Here is a 13,933-nt window from a genome sequence, read left to right as displayed (position 1 = left end):
CCTACTAATACTATTGTAACGTAATTTTTTAAAAAATGACAGTAAATCTTCAAGAATAAGGAGAACAGAGGAGACAACAGTACCAAATTTTTGGAAGCTAGACAGCAGAAGTGGAATGGTGACTGTCTTAGCAGATCTGAGAAGGGACAATTCCTGGGCAAAAAAAGGAAAAAACAAGGTAGTTTATACCATAGAATCCTAAAAAGTATAGCCGCCGAAAGAACCAGGTATCTCTGGAGTTGGGAGTGAAAGAGGGTCTCTAGCCCTAGCCAGTTTAGCTCAGTGGATAGAGCGTCGGCCTGGAGACTGAGAGGTTCCAGGTTCGATTCCAGTCAAGGGCACATGCCTGGGTTGCGGGCTAGATCCCTAGTAGGGGGCGTGCAGGAAGCAGCTGATCAATGATTCTCTCTCATCATTGATGTTTCTATCTCTCCCTTCCTCTCTGAAATAATAAAATATATTTAAAAATAAATAAAATAACGAGGATTGGGTGAAAGCAGTTTGAGAGCGGGTAGCCCCCTAGATCCTCTTTCCCACTGCATACCTTTGGGTGTGGTTTCCCATTACTTCACTCATTATGACAATAACTTAATTCTTTAAACGTATTTTCTTTTAGATTTTGAACATATGTATCAAAACTTCCTTAAAGTCTGTGCTACATTCAACGTCTGGATCATTTTGAGGTCAGTTTCTTTCTTTTTAAAAAACATCTTATTAATACATATTTACTTATCTGACACTATTACAGATGAGGTCAGTTTCTATTGACTCTTTGTTGTTTTCACAGTGGGTCACATGTTCCTATTTTCTTGCATGTGTAGGAATTTAAGTTACTTAGTGGCCCATTGCAACCTCTAGTTCTTTGTATTTTTAAAATTCTGTATTTCTACTATGAATAGGTAACGTCCTTGAATGTGCAAATGTCAAAAGATATGACAGGATATAGAGGGAAGTCTATATCTCCTTCCCTACCTACCCAGTTCCCACTCCCCAACACATATCCATGGTTATTAGTTCTTTACTTATCAGAAAAGTGTAAATACATGTACATATAAACACCATTTTCTACACAAACAGTAGTCTACTATTTTGCACCTTGCACATTTTTTAAGTATGAAAGACAATTTATCAGCTCATGTAACTGAGAAGTCCATGGCATGGCTGACAACACCACGGGCTCCGGGGCCTCAGATAGTCCTATCAGAACCCCGTTTCTTTCCCTCTCCTGTTTGCACTCTCCTCCGTGGTAACTTCATTCTCAGCCAAGTTCCCTCTGCTCTGCTCTTCCCTGTGGTGCTCCCCACCCAGTCCCAGCTGCAGGATGACATCCTAACAGTCTGGCAACTCTTCCAGAAAAGGCATGTTCCCTGTAACTTGTAGCAAAAGTCTCAGGGAGAGCTCTCATTGGACCAGCTGGATTACAGGCCCATCCCTGAACCAATCACTGAGGCCAAGCTAGTGAGATATGCAGATTGGCTAGGTCCAAGTCACATGACCACCTCTGAAGCACTAGGCTTAAGCATTCAGGCCCACGTTGGCCTGAGGCATGAGGCATAAGGGCCGGAAGTTGGGGAGGGTGGATCTCCCAAGGAATAGCAAGGTGCTATGAGCAGATGCTCCCCAGGTGAAAACAGATGTCTACTGCAAAAGGTGCTGTTTTGTGGCCTTTGGTTTTATGGCTCTTTCCTGCCTGGAACCTGCAGGTGTGGCTGAGGCCACTCTTAGCTCCTAGCACTGGCTTCTTGGAAAATGTCCCAGGGTGGAGAGAGGCTGCCCTAAGTTTTTTTCTTCGATTCTTTATTTGTCCACTTGGCATCTCTTAACCACAGGGCCAAACTAACAGCCAAAGGTGTTTATTATTTCCTGTGATGCTGCTTTTGCAAGCATGGAAAGTCTTATTATAAACCCTCCAAACAATCCCAAGACCATACCTACACCCACCTTCTTTATCACCTCCACACACCACACCAATATTTCCCCTGCTCTCAGTCAACTCAGAGCCAGGTACCAGAAATCTAAGGAGAGCTCCTATACCCCAAATCTTGCTGGAATTATTTAAACTTAGAGTTTATCGGGTAAATACTCAAAAGAAAAGAAAGAAGGGAAATGGTCAGGGACAGACAGGAGACAGAAAAAAAAAAAAGGGAAAAACTTTATCCACCTATTGATACAGCTGCTTGGTTGTTCTAAAAGATTTTTTTTTTTAAGAAGAAAAAAGGGACAGGGGTTACTGAGAAGAGGACAGATTAGACTGAGCACAGGGAGCAGCTGCTGCTTAGAAGCACTGGGCCCTTCCCCCTCCCTCTGTCCTTTTATCAGCCTGAGACAGAAACCACTACAGCCTCAGTGGCTAAAAGCCTAAAACCGGAGAAAAACGGATGGGCAGGGATAAAAGGAAAAACAAAACCCTAATACAGGGAGAGAAAAATAAAAGGTTACTAAATTATGTATAATTATGAATACATAATTTATATATTACTAGAGGCCCAGTGCACAAATTCATGCACAGGTAGGGTCCGGCTGGCCTACCCCAATCAGGGCTGATTGGCTGGGCCAGCCAGGTGGGGGGGCCGCACGCAGTTGGTCACTGGTCCTGCCCCCTGGACGAACTCCCGGTCAAACACCCCGGTAGAGGGGACAATTTGCATATTAGCCTTTTATTATATAGGATGAATATACTAGTAGCCTGGTGCATGGATTCGTGCACACTGAAAGGAAATTAATTAGAAGAAATATTTTAATATTGCTATTCGCCCTTTCTCTATAATAGAAGTGTCAGAGATGAAAGAAAATTAGTAAAATGTATATAAAAATAATATATAAATTGATTAATAAACAATAACATGATATAACAACAACAAAGACATGGTATAAAAACAACAAAAACATGATATAAAAACAACATTGATAAAAGCAATGACTGATAAATTGATTAAACTTATTCTAACATCTCCTTGTATACCTCATTAAGAGTAAAAACTCTTCAGTCATTCAGAGTGCTTGACTAATTTCCCTTGTGATGAAGTATTTAGAACTTTAACTTTAACGTCACACGCTCTCCAAACTTGAGAGAAAGCAACACATAACTGACCATGTCTGAAAACGGGTTCAGGTAGGAATATTCCTACTCTGTCTACAGTTTGTCCTTGTGATTTATTAATAGTCATCGCAAATGCTGGCATCACAGAAAACTGTCACTTTTTTTTTCGGCTTCAGAGGTATGTTGTGCCAATAGTTGGTCTTCAGACATATTCTGTCAAAGACGCTGGGTTCTTTCAACTTAAGAATGTCAACAAAAACAACCAAATTCAGGATGGACAATGACAGATCAAAACACACGCATGCAATTGGCGCCAGTGAGAGCTTTATATGTATCACGCATGTGCGGGTCAACTGTTTATTTTTAAATTGCCAGTGTGCGTCATATAAGGTATACCGGCTGGTCAGATGGTCAGACGGACATACGGTTGGTCACTTAGCCTTTTGTATATATAGATAGATAATTTGTAAATTATGTATACATAATGTTTTAACATAAATATATAACAGATACATTATATATGTATATGTGATATCTAACTAAATTAAAACAAAGGTCCTTAATTTGGTCCAAATAGAAATCCAAAATTTATATACAAAAAACTTATATATTAAAAGAATTTATATAACAAAAAGATAAAAATGGTTTTTGTGTGTCTACAACCTAAGTCCTAAATTAACTCTAACATTTGCTAAAATGTACCAATAGACAAAACTTTCTGGTCTTCATTATTACCAGGGCTCAATTACTACAGTTATACCTGGGGATCCCACTAAATGTAAACATTGTACCCCTATAATCTTAAGAAAGCAACTATAAAATAGAGAAAAAAAATAGGAATGCCTCACTTTAACTATTGCCTTGCCTAAATTTCCCTTACTTATAATACCCATAGCCGTAAAAATATCCCACATTGGACAAACACACTCTAACACAATAAATAACAAATTTTAAAAATTAAATCTTTGGCAGTTACAAATTGGCTTGATACAATGGGACTCCAAGGACCCCATTCCCCAGTTAAAATAGTTAATATGGTTCAATATAAGTTAAAACAGAGCCTTCACAGATTAAAACTTATAATATAAAACCTAATTAATGAAGGGGTAAGTAGCTCCAGTGCTTCTCTACTGGATAATACAATTTTGTTTCTTCTTAAACTTGGAAAAGTCAGAGGCTGTCTCTGTAATTTTGGGTTGTCATAACAAAACACCAGACTGGGTGACTTAACCATTTATTTTCTCACAGCTCTGGAGGCTGGAAAGCCCAGGATTAAGGTGCTGGCTGATTCAGTTTCCAGTCAGGCCTCTCTCTCTTCCTGGCCTGTTGACAGCATCCTTCTTGCTGGGTGCTCACACAACCTTCCCTCTGATAGCACTTTAATTCCCTATTGATTAGGGCCCTCCCTTACAACCTTATTTAACTTGAATTACCCTTCCTAAAGGTTTTATCTCCAACACAGTCACATTGGGAATTGGGACTTTAACCTATGAATTTTGGTAGGGCACAAACGTTCAATCCATAATAGGAGCCCCATGGTGGATTACTACATTAATGCTTTGGTCCCATCCATCAGGGCCTCCATACCAGTATCCAATATTAAAGTTACTGACTCATCTCTCAGGGGTAAGGACACCTTCTGAAGCCTATGTGTCCCTCCTGGGTGCTCCCATAATATCCATCCTCTTTCTAATGGCTTTTGTTGTCATTATTAGTGTGCAAGCGTCTGCCTCTTTTACAGATGTCTAACCCACTCCAGGCGTCCTCAAACTACGGCCCGCGGGCCACATACGGCCCGCCGAGGACATTTATCCGGCCCGCCGGGTGCTGCTGCCTGTCCTACTTAGCAGCCGACTCGTCCCGGGCCCGCAGTGCGCATAGGATTTTGTTCATAGTTTTTTTTTTTAACTATAGTCCGGCCCTCCAACGGTCTGAGGGACAGTGAACTGGCCCCCTGTTTAAAAAGTGTGAGGACCCCTGGTATACCCCATTAGGAAGTTCTCCAGACTCTAGCACAATGCCTGGCAGTAGAGAAGGGAACAAAGTTGAAGGACAGAGAAGAAAAAGACAAAGGGAGGGTTTGGGGAGTATGTGAAACAGGCAATTTCAGCGAGTGTCACCCCTCTGTCAATGTAAGAACATTCAAATCTGTAAAGAATTTTTGTGAGTTTATTTGAGCCAAACTGTCCACAGTTGCCGGGAAGCAAAATCTCAACAGACTGAAATAATGGCACTTTTGCACCTTATTTTATACATTACAATCAAAAGAGAAGACTTAAGTGGGTTACACGAAATTCATTGGGGATACATTAAGGAGGCGGGAGAAAGCCAAGTGGCAACTTCTGGGATTGGATAAAAATATGACAGACACATCTTTTACACAGGTGGGTACAGAACAGTTAACAGTCAACAATTAACGTAATAATAATGAGAGGATTTATGGTCTCCACTCAGGTGCATTGGTTGTGACCAGAGGGGTCTGGAAAAGGGGGAGTTATCCTGACATTCCAAAGGTATGTTAGGGTAGGTGCAAAAAAAGACAATAGCCAGGCTTAATTAAGGTCAAGATTGACTTTTCTCAGGGAAGATTCTGGCCGAGGACATGACTACCTGCCGTAAATGGCTTTTAGTTTAAAAGTTTTAATTTCAGACCATCCTTTGTGGTTATTTTAGGTCCTGAGTGTGCAAGGTAGCCCGGCAGGCCTCCCCTGAGCTTGTCAGGTTAGTATGGGGCCCCTTTTCATCCACACCTGGTTGAAAGAGGGTCCTACTTAATGTGCTAGATGGTATCCTTTTAAGTCTAAGTGTCAATGCCTTTATTCTTTTGGGAGATTGTTCATAGCTTGTCCCTTGTCTCTGTCCTGCTTCCTATTTGGCTATTTTGCTATTTAAAAATCTGCGGAGCCCGGCCCCTCCCTGGGTTGCAGGCTAGATCCCAGTAGGGGGCGTGTGGGAGGCAGACCATGGATGTTTCTCAACATTGATGTTTCTCTCACTCTCCCTTCCTCTCTGAAATCAATAAAAAGATAATTTTTTAAGAAAGAAAAAATATCTGCTTCAGTTACTCTGCTTTTGCTTTATTCTATAATTCAACGTGTTTTGTTTGGCCGCATTTTTGGGGTAAAATTTAAAAACTGGCATACTTCACGCATAAAAAAGAAAACAGATTTTCACTTTTTCTTAAAAGAGAAATAAACAAAGGATTTTAATAAAGAAAGGGAAGAAGCTCTGGCATCACAGAGCCACATTCTCGGGTGGCCACAATCAGCGGGAACCACAGCTTGGCTTCTCACTCAGGGACTGTACATGTCTCTGGAGAATTCTGAGTTTGCGACCCCTTTTCCTGTTAATGACAACTTACAGCTGTGGTGGGGCAGAGCCCGCGTTACTAAGGGAATGGAGAGGAGAGAGCGTCCGAGGCTCAGACGGAGGATCAGAACCTCTGCCTGTGGGAACTGGCAAGTCTCGGGGTTTCCTATCCCACCGCAGTCGGCGGTCCCGCCGTCTGTTTTGTGCGAAGAGCCTTTACCAGCACTAGGAAACACAACAAAAACAGAGCACCAACCAGCACCGGAAGCCGGGGTTTTAACCGTAGTCACCTGACCTGATATCCTGAGTTATGATTGGGCGTTGGGGACACGTGATTCTCAGCACAGCGCGGTGGCCCCGCCCCAGAAGCGTGTGGGGGCGGGGACAGATACCACGGCGCGACGGTATTGGTCAGTTTTCTCAGGACGCATCCAATCGGAACCGGCCGACTTCTGGCGCGAAGTGAGCTGGCGTGCGGCGCAGGGGCTGAGGAGCCGGCGCGGGGAGTTTGGACCGTGGATCCTCCAGCTCCGAACCTGAGGGAGAGGTGAGTGCGGCGCGCGGACCTAGGGCCGGCCCGCCCCGACTCGGCTCGGCTTCCCGGCCCTGCTGGAGAGGAAAGGCTCGCGGGCTCCTCCGTTGCTCGGTCCGCTGAGCCCTGTCGTTTCGCGGGCAGCATGGGAGAGATCATAGACGGTTCCCTGAGAGAAACAGGCCCGGGCCGGAGGCGAGCTGTGCCGGGGTCGCCCAGGGTGTTGGGACCGAGCCGGCCCAGCGCCCATTGTGTTCTCGTTGGGGTAGCCCCGTGCCCACCATGGTGTCTGCCTCAGCGGAGTCACCGGCTAGGCCCGGCCCCATTTTCTTCCTGAGGAAAAAGCAAAACGCTGCTCTGTCCTATGGTCTTTCACAGCCTCGAGCCCGGCTACTGTGTTTTGAGTGTCTGCCTACTGTGTGCCACGTGCGTGGCACCCGTTATCTTACAATTGTAGCTTCGCAAAACCCCAGCACAGGGATGCGGACCAGATGCCCGGGTTCGCATCCCGTCCCTGGCACGTCCCAGCTCTGTGACCCCACCGTTACTTCAGCTGCGTGCCTCGGTTTCCTTCCGTCCTGTGGGGGAAAGGATCCCTTCTGCACTGTTTGGTTTGAGGTCAGGGTTCAGTGATTTCGTACATGCAGTAAATGCTTCCAGGAGTATTTGGTACCTAGTAAGCGTTCTATTTGCATGACTCAGAGAAGTAGGTCAAATTGCCCTCCTGGAGCATCGGAAGCACAAAGGTTGTCCCTGCTCCAAGGGCTTTTGGAGAGAATTTGAACTAAGAGTTGACTCCAAAGCATCTTCCTCAACATCGGGCCCTTGGGTTTCTCAAAACTTGGGCCACCTGACGTCCTGAGATGGAGAAGGCGCCTGCCAGCTCCCGGTGCCACCTGGGTAGATGGCACTCCGGTGCCCCTGTCACGTCTGAGGAGCAGTCATGGGAGAGACTGCGTGAGGGATCGATCAGAACTTGAGAAGGGGAGGCGGGTATTCTGTGTGGGGAATAGCAAATAGAAGGAAAATGTACCAACATGTTGTTAGCTGGGCGGCTGTCAGGAAGTAGTTTACAGTCCACTGGGAGGAGAATTCCTGGAGAGGTGGCTGCTGCCTTCATTGGAAACCCAGAGTTAAAATGCTGGTTAAAGACCCTGGTGTTAGGTGTGTCATAAAGTAACAACATGACCCCTGGCTGGGTTGCTCAGTGGTTAGAGCGTCTTCCTGCAGACGGAAGGGTCGAGGGCACACACCCGAGTTGCAGGTTCCCCAGCCTGGGTAGGGGCATGTGCTGGAGGCAACCAATCGATGTGTCTCTCATTTCCATGTCTCTCTCCACCCTCATTCCTCCCTTTCACTCTTTAGAATTCAGTGGGAAAATTATCCGTCGGTAAGGATTAAAATAAAATAAATAAATAATATATTTGAAATGTTTTATACTTTAAAAGAGAAATAGGATAAAGATTAACTTCTTGCTGAAACCGGTTTGGCTCAGTGGATAGAGCGTCGGCCTGCGGACTGAAAGGTCCCAGGTTCAATTCCGGTCAGGGGCATGTCCCCAGTGGGGGGTGTGCAGGAGGCAGCTGATCCATGTTTCTCTCTCATCCATGTTTCTAACTCTCTATCCCTCTCCCTTCCTCTCTGTAAAAAATCAATAAAATATATTTTAAAAAAAAAGATTAACTTCTTAAATTTGGTTGGTAGTTACATGGTTATTCTATTTTCTGTATGTTTGAAATATTTAAAACTTTAAATATACAGTATAAATAAACATAAATATACTAGAGGTCTAGTGCACGACATTTGTGCACTGGAGAGGGGGGTGTCCCTCAGCCCAGCCTGCGCCCTCTAGCAGTCCGGGACTCCTTGGAGGATAAGCCAGCAGACCGACATCCCCCGAGGGGTCCTTAGCACAGCTGAGGAGCCGCTGCTGCACTCGCCAGCCATCAGTCCCGGCTTCTGGCTGAGTGGCGCTCCCCCTGTGGGAGCATACTGAACACCAGGGGGCAGCTCCTGCATTGAGTGTCTTCCCCCTGGTGGTCAGTGCACATCATAGCAACCGGTTGTTCGGCCGTACAGTCAATTTGCATATTAGGATTTTATTATATAGGATGTGTTAAATAGAATTACATTAATTATATATTAATTTTAGTACATATGTATTCTTTATTTTTTCAATATGTTTCTTTTAAGGGAAGAAAAGCTAGAACAAAGAGGTTTAGAGAAATTGCAAACTACTCTTTGGGAACTAAATGCTGAAAGCCACTGTGGGTCTTCATTGCCTGATACAAATCATTGCACAAGTCTGTTGCACAAATAGTGCATAGACTACCCTTCCACCCTGCTTGGGAAGTTCTACTTGTTTCAAGCTTCTTTTATATTTCTAAACGTAATAAGTTTAATTTCTTTGTACTCTTTGGCCTGATGCTGTTTGCTTCTTTTACAACCAGTTCTCTCTTTTTTTTAATCCTCACCTGAGGATATTTTTCCATTGATTTTTAGAGTGGAAGGGAGGGGAGAGAAAGAAACATAGTTTTGTGGGAGACACATCTATTGCACCCACCCCGACAAGCCGGGAATCGAGCCTGCAGAGGTACATGCTCTTGACTGGAATCGAATCCGCAACCTTCCAGTGCACTGGCTGATGCTCTAACCTCTGAGCCAAACCAGCCAGGGCTAGTTCTCATTCTTGTTTCCTTGTGTGTTTGGCTGTTTTTGTCTGTGTTTGGTACACTGTCTTGAAAAATTGTAGACATTATTTAAGGCCTTGGATAAAGGTGTATTCCTCCAGAGGTGTTTTTGCATTTGATTCTGCCAAGTGCCTTGGAATTAGGATCACTTTAATCTAAATTCATGGCTTGAGGGGTGTGTGTGTGTGTGTTTTAATTACACAGGTTTAAAAATTGGGTTGAAAAGATTCTTGGGCTTGTAGTTTCAGGGTCTGTCCCATTAGACCCTCAGCAACTGGTAACTTTACTTATAGACAGACATCTGGGGATGGAAGTGGGGGTTTAATTTCGGTTTACCTTTTCCTAAATGATATAGTCCTTTTTGGTGCTAGTTTTATTTTTATGATATGCTTTTATTGATTTTAGAGAGAGAGAGGAAGGGAGAGAGAGAAACATAGATGTGAAAGAGAAACTGATTGGCTGCCTCCTGCATGCTCCCTACTGGGATGGTGCCCACAAGTCGGGCATGTGCCCTGACCAGGAATCAAACCTGCGACCTTTCGGTGCATGGGACAATGTTCAACCAACTGAGCCACACCAGCCAGGATTGTGGTGCTAGTTTTACAGGGAATGAATACTTCCCACATTTGGTAGTCCCTAACTTTGATTCGGAGCATTTTTTCCTCCAAGGTTATCAAAACTGATGCTCAGATTCTCAGGATTAGACGCTGCCCTCGGGAGAAAAGGAACTTCAGTGCTCTCCTTACTTTCTGGGTTCCCACTTTGATTTAGATTTTGACCTGATAATTTTTTAAGCTTTTTATCAGAGATTTGATGTACTTAATAATTTTCTATTTTATCCAGCAATACTCTAGAGCAGTGGTTGGCAAACTCATTAGTCAACAGAACAGCAAACCACGGCTTGCGAGCCACATGCGGCTCTTTGGCCCCTTGAGTGTGGCTCTTCCACAAAATACCACGGCCTGGGCGAGTCTATTTTGAAGAAGTGGCGTTAGAAGTTTAAGTTTAAAAAATTTGGCTCTCAAAAGAAATTTCAATCGTTGTACTGTTGATATTTGGCTCTGCTGACTAATGAGTTTGCCGACCACTGGTCTAGAGCAACTGTCAACAATCCTTTTCTGTAAAGGGCTAGATAGTAAATATTTTAGGTTTTGCAGACTCAACATTCTCTGTCATAACTACTCATCTGTGGTGCTGAGGTAGCCAAGGGCAGTATATGAACAAATGGGCGTAACTGTGTTTCAGTAAAATTTTATTTGCAAACACAGACTGCAGGTCAGATTTGGCCAATGTCATCGTTTGCCACATATACATAGAGTATATGGCTTACTGATTAGCATTTGTTAAATATTGATTCTTTGCCCTATTTTGTTGTTTCTGTCATTACACATTAAACATGTTTTGGAGACTAGGCTTTTTTTTTTTTTTTAATATATTTTTTTGATTTTTTACAGAGAGGAAGGGAGAGGGATAGAGGAAACATCGATGAGAGAGAAACATCGATCAGCTGCCTGCTGCACACCCCCTACTGGGGACGTGCCCGCAACCAAGGTACATGCCCTTGACCGGAATCGAACCTGGGACCTTTCAGTCCGCAGGCCAACACTCTATCCACTGAGCCAAACCGGTTTCGGCTAGGCTTTTCTTTTTTTAATATAATTTTTATTGTTGATAGTATTACAGATATCAATGAATTTCAGAAGCATTTTTGTTGAGTTTTGTGAAATACTCTTCTGGTGTTCCATTTGGAATTTTGTTAAACTCATAAATTAATTTTCAAAGAACTGTTGTCTTTATGATATTCAAACCTTTCATTTAAGAGCATGAAATATTTATTCAATTTTTTTAAATATATTTTATTGATATTTTACAGAGAGGAAGGGAGAGGGATAGAGAGCTAGAAACATCAATGAGAGAGAAACATCGATCAGCTGCCTCCTGCACACCCCCTACTGGGGATGTGCCCGCAACCAAGGTACATGCCCTTGACCGGAATCGAACCCGGGACCCTTCAGTCCACAGGCCGACGCTCTATCCACTGAGCCAAACCGGTTTCAGCTCAATTTTTTTTTTAATTTCTCTCAGTAACACTTGGTCATTTTTTGTCATATCATGAAGATGTATGCCTTTGTTAGGTTAATTGGTAGTTTAATATTTTTCATTGTTAGCATTAATTGAATGCCTTTTATTTTATTTTATTTTACTTTATTTTATTAAATCTTTATTGTTCAGATTATTACAATTGTTCCTCTTTTTTCCCCCCATAGCTCCCTTCCACCCGGTTCCCACCCCACCCTCTGCCCTTACCCCCGCGTCCCGCACTGTCCTCATCCATAGGTGTATGCTTTTTGTCCAGTCTCTTCCTGTACCTCCCACACCCCTTCCTCCCCGAGAATTGTCAGTCCACTCCCTTTCTATGCCCCTGATTCTATTATATTCACCAGTTTATTCTGTTCATCAGATTTTTTTATTCACTTGATTTTTAGATTCACTTGTTGATAGATATGTATTTGTTGTTCATAATTTTTATCTTTACCTTTTTCTTCTCCTCTTCTTAAAGAATACCTTTCAGCATTTCATATAATACTGGTTTGGCGGTGATGAACTCCTTTAGCTTTTTCTTATCTGTGAAGCTCTTTATCTGACCTTCAATTCTGAATGATAGCTTTGCTGGGTAGAGTAATCTGGGTTGTAGGTTCTTGCTGTTCATCACTTTGAATATTTCTTGCCACTCCCGTCTGGCCTGCATAGTTTCTGTTGAGAAATCAGCTGACAGTCGAATGGGTGCTCCCTTGTAGGTAACTAACTGTTTTTCTCTTGCTGCTTTTAATATTCTCTCTTTGTCTTTTGCTCTTGGCATTTTAATTATGATGTGTCTTGGTGTCGTCCTCTTTGGGTTCCTTTTGTTTGGGGTTCTGTGTGCTTCCTGGACTTGTAAGTCTATTTCACCAGGTGGGGGAAGTTTTCTGTCATTATTTCTTCAAATAGGTTTTCAGTATCTTGCTCTCTCTCTTCTGGCACCCCCATAATTCGGATGTTGGTATGCTTGAAGTTGTCTTAGAGGCTCCTTACACTATCTTCATATTTTTTTATTATTTTTTCTTTTCTGGTTGGGTGTTTTTTGCTTCTTTGTATTTCAAATCTTTGACTTGATTCTTGTGATCCTCTAGTCTGCTGTTGGACCTCTGTATATTATTTTTTTATTTCAGTCAGTGTATGTTTAATTTCTAGTTGGTCCTTTTTCATGTCCTTGAGGGTCTCACTAAATTTATTGGCCTTTTCTAGAAAATTCTTGAAAAACCTTATAACCGTGGTTTTGAACTCTATATCCAGTCGTTTGCTTTCCTCCACTTCTTTCATTTGTGACCTGTTTCTTTGTCTCCGCATTTTGGCTGCTTCCCTGTGTTGATAGAGTGGCCTTGTGTGGTAGGTGTCCAATATGGCCCAGTGTCTCAGCCTTCCCAGTTACCTGAGGTGGACACTCTTGGTGCACCCCTTTGTGGACTGTGTGCACAGTCTTGTTGTAGTTAAGCCTTGACTGTTGTTGGTATCACTGGGAGGAATTGACCTCCAGGCCAATTGGCTGTGAGGATCAGCTGTGTCTACGATGGGAGAACTTCTTTGCTGGAGACACCCTTATGAGGCACGACTTGCTTCAGTGGGGCTTTGGTGCTCACTGAGTCTGCCCCCTGAGTGTGTCCCTTATGGATCTGAGGAGTTGTAATCTGGATGGTCCTGCTCTGACCCCTGGGTACACTGGCTCTTGGATCTCCAAGGAGGTGTCAATTTAACCTCTGCCTGAGGCCACCCAGCAGGAGCTGCAGAGAGACCTGTAGATTCCTCTTCTTTGTGTGGGTTTTGGAGGTGCCCAGATGAGGCCCAGCTGTGAAGCAATACAAGCTGCTGTGGGGCCTTTAGGCTTCTTTTGGATGTTCTGGGTCTCTCTGACTCAGCTGCAGTTTGTTAGGTAAGTTTAGATTTCAAAGGACCAGGCCATTCATATGCAAAAGCCTCGCACACAGCTTGGATGGGGCGCAGTCTCAGGGCGGAGCAAACAGCAATGGCTTCCCATCAGCCCTGCCCTAAGAGGCCCCTGAGTCTCAGTATCTCTTGGTAATCACTGCAAGCACCTCTGAGAGAAAGCCGCCCTCGAGTTCCACCCGATGCCAGACAGTCCAGTTTCTCCCCGTATGAGTCTGGGTCCCCAGAGTATCTCTCGGAACTGGAGTTCAGAGCAGTCGGGAGCTTGTGTCTCCCTCCCGATTGAGAAAGACAACTGTGTACTCAGTTGCCAGCCCTTTCCGTGCGCGCCGCCGTACCTCTGTACTTTGCTTCCGCAGCTCCTCTGAGTCTCAATGTGCT

General features: G+C 43.8%; 1 protein-coding gene across 1 annotated transcript in view; it reads left to right on the top strand.

Moving 5' to 3' along the window:
- Positions 1 to 6,801: 6,801 nt before the first annotated feature.
- BLM (BLM RecQ like helicase) overlaps positions 6,802 to 13,933 on the top strand; it is a 90,199-nt gene continuing 83,067 nt past the window's right edge. The window contains exon 1 of the mRNA XM_080651560.1: positions 6,802 to 6,896. The gene's annotated coding sequence lies outside the window, so the exon portion shown is untranslated. The remainder of the gene's footprint in view (positions 6,897 to 13,933) is intronic.

The sequence above is a fragment of the Plecotus auritus genome, assembly GCF_963455305.1.
Source record: "Plecotus auritus genome assembly, chromosome: 15".
In the NCBI taxonomy this organism is placed as follows: Eukaryota; Metazoa; Chordata; class Mammalia; order Chiroptera; family Vespertilionidae; genus Plecotus; species Plecotus auritus.
The sequence above is the reverse complement of the archived record's forward strand: the minus strand, read 5'-3'. Positions and strand labels throughout refer to the sequence as shown.